Raw genomic sequence first — 12,076 nt, 5'->3', positions numbered from 1 at the left:
TTCATGCTGTTATTCAATGGTCAGGACTCTCACAGGACCACCACAGAGCAGGTATTATTTGGCTGGTGGATCACTCAGCACTGCAGTGACACTGACATGGTGGTGGTGTGTTAGTGTGTGTTGTGCTGGTATGAGTGGATCAGACACAGCAGCACTGATGGAGTTTTTAAACACCTCACTGTCACTGCTGAACTGAGAATAGTCCACCAACCAAAAATATCCAGCCAACAGCGCCCCATGGGCAGCGTCCTGTGACCACTGATGAAGATCTAGATGATGACCAACTCAAACAGCAGCAATAGATGAGCGATCGTCTCTGACTTTACATCTACAAGGTGGACCAACTAGGTAGGAGTGTCTAATAGAGTAGACAGTGAGTGGACACGGTATTTAAAAACTTCAGCAGCGCTGCTGTGTCTGATCCACTCATACCAGCACAACACACACTAACACACAACCACCATGTCAGTGTCACTGCAGTGCTGAGAATGATCCACCATCTAAATAATACCTGCTCTGTAGTGGTCCTGTGGGGGTCCTGACCATTGAAGAACGGCAAGAAAGTGGGCTAACAAAGCATGCAGAGAAACAGATGGACAGTCAGTAATTGTAGAACTACAAAGTGCTTCTATATGGTAAGTGGAGCTGATAAAATGGACATTGAGTGTAGAAACAAGGAGGTGATTTTAATGTTATGGCTGATTGGTGTACAGTACAATGAGTAAAATGTGTGGTAACTCCATGTTCCATCTATGTTTTTAATATTTATTTTCCATAAGAAATGTATAATAATGTGGTTAAAATACATGTTTTATTCATGTCCCCAGGTTTTCACATTTTCAACAGAAATTGACATTATCTGTATCTACTGAAAACCATGGGAAGACTAAAAGAGATTAACCAATACACATTTTGAGTAGATAGGTACAGGTGCTGGTCATAAAATTAGAATATCATGAAAAAGTTGATTTATTTCAGTAATTCCATTCAAAAAGTGAAACTTGTATATTATATTAATTCATTACACACAGACTGATAGATTTCAAATGTTTATTTCTTTTAATGTTCTTCGTTTAATCTTTTATAACTGACAACTAATGAAAACCCCAAATTCAGTATCTCAGAAAATTAGAATATTACTTAAGACCAATACAAAAAAAGGATTTTTTGAAATGTTGGCCAACTGAAAAGTATGAACATGAAAACTATGAGCATGTACAGCACTCAATACTTAGTTGGGGCTCCTTTTGCCTGGATTACTGCAGCAATGCGGCGTGGCATGGAGTCCATCAGTCTGTGGCACTGCTCAGGTGTTATGAAAGCCCAGGTTGCTCTGATAGTGGCCTTCAGCTCTTCTGAATTGTTGGGTCTGGCGTATCGCATCTTCCTCTTCACAATACCCCATAGATTTTCTGTGGGGTTAAGGTCAGGCGAGTTTGCTGGCCAATTAAGAACAGGGATGCCATGGTCCTTAAACCAGGTACTGGTAGCTTTGGCACTGTGTGCAGGTGCCAAGTCCTGTTGGAAAATGAAATCTGCATTTCCATAAAGTTGGTCAGCAGCAGGAAGCATAAAGTGCTCTAAAACTTCCTGGTAGACGGCTGCGTTGACCTTGGACCTCAGAAAACACAGTGGACCAACACTAGCAGATGACATGGCACTCCAAACCTTCACTGACTGGAAACTTTACACTGGACCTCAAGCAACGTGGATTCTGTGCCTCTCCTCTCTTCCTCCAGACTCTGGGACCTTGATTTCCAATGGTAATGCAACATTTACTTTCATCAGAGAACATAACTTTGGACCACTCAGCAGTCCTTTTTGTCTTTAGCCCAGGCGAGACGCTTCTGACGCTGTCTCTTGTTCAAGAGTGGCTTGACACAAGGAATGCGACAGTTGAAACCCATGTCTTGCATACGTCTGTGCGTGGTGGTTCTTGAAGCACTGACTCCAGCTGCAGTCCACTCTTTGTGAATCTCCCCCACATTTTTGAATGGGTTTTGTTTCACAATCCTCTCCAGGGTGCGGTTATCTCTATTGCTTGTACACTTTTTTCTACCACATCTTTTCCTTCCCTTCGCCTCTCTATTAATGTGCTTGGACACAGAGCTCTGTGAACAGCCAGCCTCTTTAGCAATGGCCTTTTGTGTCTTGCCCTCCTTGTGCAAGGTGTCATTGGTTGTCTTTTGGACAACTGTCAAGTCAGCAGTCTTCCCCATGATTGTGAAGCCTACAGAACTAGACTGAGAGACCATTTAAAAGCTTTGCAGGTGTTTTGAGTTAATTAGCTGATTAGAGTGTGGCACCAGGTGTCTTCAATATTGTACCTTGTCACAATATTCTAATTTTCTGAGATACTGAATTTGGGGTTTTCATTAGTTGTCAGTTATAATCATCAACATTAAAAGAAATAAACATTTGAAATATATCAGTCTGTGTGTAATGAATTAACATAATATACAAGTTTCACTTTTTGAATGGAATTACTGAAATAAATCAACTTTTTCATGATATTCTAATTTTATGACCTGCACCAGTATGTGTGTTACTAGATTGTGTTAAATTTAATTTTAATTTCATCCTGTTACTACACGCAAATGATATTTAATGCAACGCAAATGGTTTTTATTGCAAGCAGCACTACAGGTAGTGTTGGTGTCTAAGAGCTTAACTGTTTGGGAGATTTGAGCTTAAAAAGCTCTCCCTCTGGGCATCCCAGCATATTTTGGTTTTCTCCCAATCTCCAGAAACATGCAGGAGGATCAGGTGGTCTACATTATCCCAGTTAAAATGAACTGGACATTAAATATAGCCTGCAGTTAATACATTCTGTATACAAACCCCATTTTTGGAAAAGTTGGGGCAGTTTGTAACATGCAGTACAAACAAGAATGTGTGATCTGTTAATGCTTTTAAACCAACATTAAAATTATGTTTTGTCTGACCAACTTTTAAAGTGGATGCCTGCAAAACATATGAAAATGTTAGGGGCAAAGTAATAGTAAAATGTTCATAAAATATGTAGCTTACACCTTTTTAAAATGTTCCACAATCAGTAGGTCCATTGGTAACAGATGAGGCAAGCAAAGATGGGTTGTGGCTCACCACTTTGTGACAGAATTGTCAATCAGTTTGAAAAGCATTTCTCACTGCAAGTTTTTTCACCATCTTGCATTAAAACAGTCACATGGGCTTCAATGTATTTTAAAAATCTTTGTCATCAAGAATGCAGATGCAGCAGAAACTCTAATACATAAAAAGAACTCCACACATCAGTGTTAGGGCAAAAATGCTACTGGGTTTTCTGGGTCTAAGCTCATCTTAGATTGGGTGAAAGTAAGTGGAAATGTGTGCTGTGGTCAGATAAGACCATGTTTTAGCTTGTTTTCCAAGAAAAATGGGTGTTGAGTTATCTAAGACAAAAATGAGATATAATGTCTTTTACCAAGTAGCCCATGAAGTAGCCCATGGTTATTTCAGTAAGACAAAGTTAGGCTTAATTCTTAATAGACAAAGAGTGTGTGTGCTTGACTGTCCTGCCAGCAGTCCAGCTACGTCTCTTATTAAACTGTATGGCACATCATGAAGACATCATAAACTGTTGAACAAATGCAGAAGTCTCATATCAAACAAGAAAGGTCAAAATTCTAACCAGAAAGACACCACAATTAGTATCCTTATTTTCCAAACGATTAAAAAGTGTATTTAATAGGAAAGGTAATGTAACACAATGGTAAACACACAAAGAGTTGGAAAAGAGGCATTACCTACAGTGTAGTTGCCAAATGTCTAGATCCAGCTAAATACTGTATTAGCAATGAGACTTGTTTGTTGTGACTAAATAATTCAAAACAAATGTAAAGCAGTGAAGTCTATAAACAAGGATGATAACGATTTCACACATTATGAATTATACACTCTATGGTTCATAATGACACACAGTATTGCTGCTGGTACTGTTCATTTTGTTTGTGCTTGTGCATAATTATAGCCTCATCTAATATTTGAATGTATTCAAATATGTAATATTTTATGCAGTTACAATTATATGATGCAATCATCATCATTACTGTTATTAATACAGTATCTGCTCTGTTTAAGTTATTCTTTTTTAACATTCTCTGGTCATAAGTTCTTCAGCAGTTAACTGCCATTTTCTCCTCCTGTATAGGGTGGTGCTTACAAAAAAAGAAGAAAATCCAATTTATGTAGGAATATGAATATTATCATAGCTATGTTTTAATAAATTACAAACAGCCTAATAAATCTATTATTCAAGATGTATTTTAAATAGATCGCTCAGGTGGCACAGTGGTAAAACACACACTGGAACACTAGAGCTGGGTTTTCGAATACATCGTATCGAGTGTCAGCTCTACATGAACAATGATTGGCCTGTTGTTCAGATAGGGGTGGGATATTAAGCCGGATAGGGACTCTCTCATAACTAATGCAATTACGACCTCTGCTGGCTGATTGATGGCGACTGCACAGAGACAGGAAAAGAGTGCGTTAATCAGGGTGTGTCTCTCCGTACACAGTGCTGATCCGCATTGCACTCGTCACAGTGTAGGTGCCAAAATACATACAGCTGCTGCCCACGTGTCGGAGGGGGCGTGGGTTAGCTTCATTCTCCTCAATCAGAGCAGGTATTGGCATTGGAGGAGAGGAAGCATGACACAATCGGGCAATTGGACGCCAGAGTCATATTTAGGAAAGGATGAGATGAACTTAATGACAGTCAGTTACTGTATCCAAACCAATTTTATACACATGGAATAGTTGTAAATCATGACACTGAGTTAAAGAAGATGAAATAATACAGTTACAAGAAATAATTGCATATGTAATACTAACAAACATTACAATAATAATAATAATAATAATAATAATAATAATAGTACAACACCAAGCTCTTATCCATGAATAACAATGAAAATAATCTAATGCTGTTTACTAATGATCCTACTACTACTACTAATAATAATAATAATGATTATAATACTTAATAACCTTTATTCCACACCTTTCATACATAACAAAGTGTTTGTTCTAATAAATAAATAGAAATATTAACATTACTGTTGATATTACACAGCAAATGCAGCGTAAGGCAAACAGAGAAGTGACAAACTGAACACTAAGGAAGGAAAAAAGGACTTGTACTAGGGCTGGCTCGATACCACTTTTTTATGTCCAATACCGATACTGCAAATTGAGTATCTGCCGATACTGATACCAATCCGATACTGTCATTTCTCCTCTCAAACAACTAAGCAGTAATAATACACGTGCATGTCTCAATGCACCATGGTTAAACTAGCTATCTAAATAACAATGCTCAGACTGTGAAACAAATATTCCAAAGGAATAAATACAGAACCTACAACATCACACTAATGCAAAACTGCTGTTTTTATTTAAATTTTTACACACAGAACATTTAGCAGCATTTTTGGTTTCATCTACGTTCAAGCAATCAAACGTGATTTTGAAGAGGACATCTGTGGCTAAACGGGAAACGGTGTAGTTTGTTTTATTTCATAACACTAATGGATTAATAGTTGAGGATGTGAGATATCTCCAAGCCGAGACAAGATAGGTTTTCTTTATCTCAGGTGAGAAATTTATCATTTATAAAGTGATTTTTATTGTGTTTAAACTGTGTTTTTAGATGTGGCAGTAGTAGATGATTTTTTAAAAAGTTTAAGTAGATCAGTGTGTTTTAATTTCTGAATGGCTGTTGCAGATGAGTTGTAGATCAGTGGCACATTAATGATGTTGGAACATATCTTCGTGTGTTATTTGCTTTACACACAAACAATGGCCTTATTTACATTAAGTGTTATTTACATTAAGCAACATTATCGAATCAGATTACACGTTTTTTTCCTTCCGATATCCGATCCAGTGGTTTGGGCCAATATCGGACCGATACCGATACAGAGTATTGGATCTGTGCCAGCCCTAACTTGTACTGATTGGCCAGACAGAGGAACAAAGCTAGGAATGAAGGATGAAGGTTGGAATGTGCCGACTGATAAGACGAGTGTATCGAGAATGCAAAAAGAATACTTTGAGAAGCTAATGAATGAAGAAAATAAGAGAAAGAAGGTTGGATAAACCAGAAAGTGACTAACAAGGAGAAAGTGAGGGCAGCTATAAAGATAATGAAGAGTGGTAAAGCAGACGATAGATAGATAAAGTGATCTATCTATCTATCTAAAGCAGATGGCCCAGATAACATACCAGTGGAGGCATGAAAAGAGGAGAATCGTCATAGTGGTGCAGATTTTTAAAAGTAACCACAGAGGCATAAAGCTGATCAGACAGAACAGCAAGATATAGAAAAGAGTGGTAGAGACTAGGCCGAGAGAAGAGGTGAGGATTTGTGAGCACAGTATGGTTTCATACCAGCAAAGTGTACCACAGATGTGATGTTCGCTGTAAGTGTGTTGATGGAGAAGCATAGGGGAGGCCAGAAGGAGTTGCATTGTGTGTTTGTGGATCTAGATAAAGCTACGACAGGGTGCCGTGAGAGGAGCTGCCGTGAGAGGAGCTGAATAGAGGAGCGGTATTTTCTGAGAAAATTGGGAGTGGCAGAGAAGTATGTAAGGGTGGTGCAAAATATTTTTGACACTGATGAGATGCGCAGAATGACAGACGGGTAAATAATAGAGGTGGGAATGCATCAGGGATCAGCTCTGAGTCATTTCCTCTTTGTAACTGTCATGGACAGTCTCCATGGACCATGATGTTTGTGGATGACATTGTGATTTGTAGCGAGAGTAGGGAGCAGGTTGAGGTGAGCCTGGAGAGATGAAGCAAAGGGAAGGAAAGTTAGCAGGAGTAAATTGGAGTACGTGTGTGTGAATGAGAGGGAGGGCGGTGGAAAGGTGTGGTTGTAAGTAGTTGAGGTGATAAAAAAGGATGAGTTTAAATAATTGTAATGAAGAATGTGATAGAGAGGTAAAGAAAAGAGCGAAGGCAGGGTGGAGTGGGTGGTGTAGAGTGGCAGGAATAATGAACGAAAGGGAGGTATCTGAAAGGGAAAGTTTACAAGTCAGAAGTGAGGCCTGCTTTGTTGTTTGACTTGGAGGTGGTGGCACTGATAAAAAGACATGAGAGGAAGTTAGAGGTGGCAGATGAAGATGCTGCAATTGTTTATGGGAGTAATGAGTACAAGTTTATTAGAGGGACGGCATTTACAATTACATTTTCGGCATTTAGCAGACACTCTTATCCAGAGTGACTTCAAGAAGTGCTTCCACAGTAAACATTTCCCTACTCTAGTTTAAGTAGACCAACTACAAATCTGATGAAACCCTGTTAAAACAGAGTTGTTGTTTTTTTTAAGGAAATAAGAAATGAATAAGAGTAAGTGCCTAAGTGTTTAGTAAATGTGATGAAGGTCTTTAATCGTCTTTTAAAGACAGTGAGAGACTCAGATGTTCGATAGACAAGGGAATTTCGTTCCACCACTTGGGTGCTGGTATAGAAAAGAGCCTTAATGCTTGTCTTCCTTGAGTTCAGGGTGGAGGATCAAGGCAAATGAGACTAGTGGCTCGGGGGTTGCGTGGTACAGAGCGGGGTGTGATGAGTTCAAGCATCATTAATTTAAACTGAATGCGGGCAGTTACAGGAAGCCAGCACAGGCAGGGAGAAACAGTTAGGGAGGCGAGATTAAGATGGTTTGAGCATGTGCAATAGAGTGAAGAGAGTTACAGTATATTGGATATTGGAGTATAATGGATAAAAGGTGCTGAGGATGGAGCCGCCAGGCAAGAGGAGGAGAGCTAGAGAGGAAGTTTATAGATGAGGTTTATTAGGTTGGTTGATGTGACAGGGATGGATGCTCAGGACAGGGTGAGATGGAGACGAATGATCTGTGGTGACCCCTAATGAGTAACACCAAAAGAAGAAGAAGATGTACTGTTATACAGTGATTTCCCATAAAGCAAAATGAATCTGTATTAACATTATAAGCTTCTATCATGCACTTTATGACTATTTATTCAAATAAGTCCATGACTGGTGAACTTTTCCATAAACATACCTCTGAATTACTGTTTATTTTAATTCTGTTTTCTAATGTGATTCATAGCGATGATGAGCAAACCATCTTTCTGACCTTTGGGAGTCCTAAAGAGCGGCCAAGTTAAGATATAATAATTAGCAGTTAATTGGTGCCGTTTCTGTTATTTGGAGTACTTGCGTCAGTTTTAGAATGTCACCCATATGGTCTAACTGCTTCATTATGTGGAGTGCATTTTGTTCTAAAGGATAATGATGCCTCTCCTCTAGAGTCACCAAGAAAAAAGTCGCAAATGGTAACTGCCAAAACTGCCAAAAGTGTCCACTATACACCGATCAACCATAACATTAAAACCACCTCCTTGTTTCTACACTAACTGTCCATTTTATCAGCTCCACTTACCATATAGAAGCACTTTATAGTTCTACAATTACTGACTGTAGTCCATCTGTTTTTCTGCATACTTTTTTAGCCTGCTTTCACCCTGTTCTTTAATGATCAGGACCCCACAGGACCACAAGATCAGGTATTAATTAGGTGGTGGATCATTCTCAGCACTGCAGTGACACTGACATGGTGGTGGTGTGTTAGTGTGTGTTGTGCTGGTATGAGTGGATAAGACACAGCAATGCTGCTGTAGTTTTTAAACACTTCACTGTCACTGCTGGACTGAGAATAGTCCACCAACCAAAAATATCCAGCCAACAGCACCCCGTGGGAAGCATCCTGTGACCACTGATGAAGGTCTAGAAGATGACCAACTCAAACAGCAGCAATAGATGAGTGATCGTCTCTGACTTTACATCTACAAGGTGGACCAACTAGGTAGGAGTGTCTAATAGTGGACAGTGAGACGACACGGTATTTAAAAACTACAGCAGCGCTGCTGTGTCTGATCTACTCATACCAGCACAACACACACTAACACACCACCACCATGTCATTGTCACTGCAGTGCTGAAAATAATCCACCACTTAAATAATACCTGCTCTGTGGTGGTCTTGTGGTGGCTAAAAAAGTATGTAGACAAACAGATTGACTACAGTCAGTAATTGTAGAACTGAAAGAACTCAAAGTGCTTCTATATGGTAAGTGGAGCTGATAAATTGGACAGTGAGTGTAGAAACAAGGAGGTGGTTTTATTGTTATGGCTGATTGGTGTATAAGTGTAACACATAAATGGGAAGGGGGCAAATGCTTTTTCACAGCACTGTAGGTACCAGAAAGGTGTGCCTGACATTGTCACCTGCTGAACTGAGCAGTAGCATTAATGGTCTGTAATATAGTGTTTTATTTACTAACAGAACTTTATTATACATTTATTAACAGATTGTAATGTCTATCAACCCTAAACATACTTTCCTTAAAGCAGTGCAGCATGCTATTATTGTTCCTCATACACCATACATGATTTCTGCTCTTTTGAAGATCTGCTGTATGTGGATGAGCTCTTTAAATAGGATTTTCAGACATTTTGCATATCTTTTGCATAAATACCCGTTGTATGTTGATTTTAGCTTAGCTCTGTCTCCATCCTTTGTCCTGTAATAGGTTATTTTTCTAAGTATACACATGTAATATTGAGCTGTGTTTCTCTCATTGTCTGTATTTCTTTCCTTGTTCCTTGTTCCTTGTTCTTTGTTGAGTGGCCGTTACGGTTTTGGCCTGTGCATCTATTTTGGACTGGATTATGGTTTTCCCCTAGCTATAAACCTTACTGCATGTGAAAGCAGGATATAAACAAGATAAAATGTAACTGTGTGAGCTCATATTTAAATCTTATTTTAGATAAAACACACAAGACAGGTTTAACTTTGAAATACAAGGTTTGAAAGGAATGTCATTTTTATTCCACTTCTATTACTAAACCATAACTGGAACCTTTTTACAGCCAGTAAAATGCTATAACGCTTTTTTTCTTATAAGAGGCACCACAAGGATACCTATTATTGTTATTTATTCATTCTTTTTAACTAACTGCTTTATTAGTGAAATAACTGGCCCATCGTTACTCAGAAACAATGAGTGCAAGAGGGAAATACACCCTGGATAAGTGTATTTTGCTTTTTCCTAGGGGCCATTTAGAGTAGTCAATTCACCATATGTATTTTAAGTAGTAAGAGGAACCTGTAAACAGGAGCCTGGTTCTGTATCATCTGCATCACCTTACACTGATCAGCCATAACATTAAAACCACCTCCTTGTTTCTACACTCACTGTCCATTTTATCAGCTCCACTTACCATATAGAAGCACTTTGAGTTCTTTCAGTTCTACAATTACTGACTGTAGTCCATCTGTTTGTCTACATACTTTTTTAGCCACCACAAGACCACCACAGAGTAGGTATTATTTAGGTGGTGGATTATTCTCAGCACTGCAGTGACAATGACATTGTGGTGGTGTGTTAGTGTGTGTTGTGCTGGTATGAGTAGATCAGACACAGCAGCACTGCTGGAGTTTTTAAATACCGTGTCCACTCACTGTCCACTCTATTAGACACTCCTACCTAGTTGGTCCACCTTGTAGATGTAAAATCAGAGAAAACCCACACAGAAACGGGGAGAACATGCAAACTCAGCACAGAAAGGACCCGGGCCACCCCACCTGGGCATTGAACCCAGAGCCTTCTTGCTGTGAGGAATCAGTGCTACCCACTTAGCCACTGTGCCGCCTGCATTCGCATACAATTTTACTTAATTTTTATTATTTATGTTGTGACCCATTTTTTAAAACTTTTTTTGGCTGCTCTACACCAGTCTTGTTAAACCATGTTTTTATGGACCTTGATTTTGTGCACAGGGCTACAGCCATGCTGGAATGGAATACAGCCTGCCATTTATTTTAATGTAATTGATTTTATGCCCTTATTAGCAAAGGGTGTGGCCAAAACCCCTTTTTATAAATAGAAGAGTTGTGCACATACTGCCATATAGTGTATTTGGACATAAAAATGCAATGATATTAAAATAAATTAAAAATATGTATATTATATTAAAGTCTGAGTGAGTGTGTTTGCATGTGTCGATTCCCTCAACCTAATCCAGATTTTGTCAGCACCCAGCAGGAATGTTTTCTCAGCTGAATGAGTGCCAACCACATACAAACAGTATCTCTGGTGCCAGATGCCAGTGGAGCAATAGGTCTAACAGTCTTCATACCTAGCCAATCTGACTGCAGTACTCAGCCATTAGACCTTGAACTCTCTGCGTGTCTGCTTCTTGTCAGCAAGCAGCACAAACAGTGTTCTTTCTTACCTGAGTGAAAAGTGTGACCAGTATCAGCATGCAACATGTAATTCACTTCTCTTTTTAAAGGATTTACATTTACAAACAGTAATTTACTGAATTTGCACTGAACGGACACAGTACATTATGTGGTTTGAAGAGTAGAATCATGACATCACATTGCCTTGGATTTTAGCCTAAATTGATGGGTGATGTGCCAGATTAAACAGCCAAACAAGTGGGTCCCCATGGTTTTTGAATGGGGTCAGGATTGCTGAATGGGGTGGCAGGATATTTTATTGTTATTTTTTATTGTTAATTTCAGTGTTATTATTGAGTTCTAGGCAGATTAATGTAAGTTATAAAATAAATTAAAGTAATAAACATAAATGATTGAAATGCCATTTTGTTTTACTTCTTACTGCTATGTATTTAATTTAGAACTCCTTCATGGCAGAGATGTTCTCAAGTCACAAAATACGAGTCCGAGTCAAGTCACGAGCCTTTAGGCTAGACTCCAAGTCAAGTCACAAGTCTTTAGAGTCCGAGTCAAGTCGCGAGTCAATATAATCTACACAAAACATATATTGGAAATGTAGCATAGAAATAAACAACTAATATGTAAGTTCAGATAAAAAACAACAACAGATTAGCAACTGTATTTTTCCGTTTTACTTTTACTTAGTGCCTTTACTTTTCTAGTCATTGTGCAAATGAATGTCATTTCCAAAAAAAGAAGGTACCAGTTAAAAGCTTAAACTGATACGTTTTGTTTTCATTGAGAATAAATCACGGCACAGCGGCCAAAATCCAA

Source organism: Trichomycterus rosablanca, chromosome 3 (assembly GCF_030014385.1).
Source record: "Trichomycterus rosablanca isolate fTriRos1 chromosome 3, fTriRos1.hap1, whole genome shotgun sequence".
In the NCBI taxonomy this organism is placed as follows: Eukaryota; Metazoa; Chordata; class Actinopteri; order Siluriformes; family Trichomycteridae; genus Trichomycterus; species Trichomycterus rosablanca.
The sequence above is the reverse complement of the archived record's forward strand: the minus strand, read 5'-3'. Positions refer to the sequence as shown.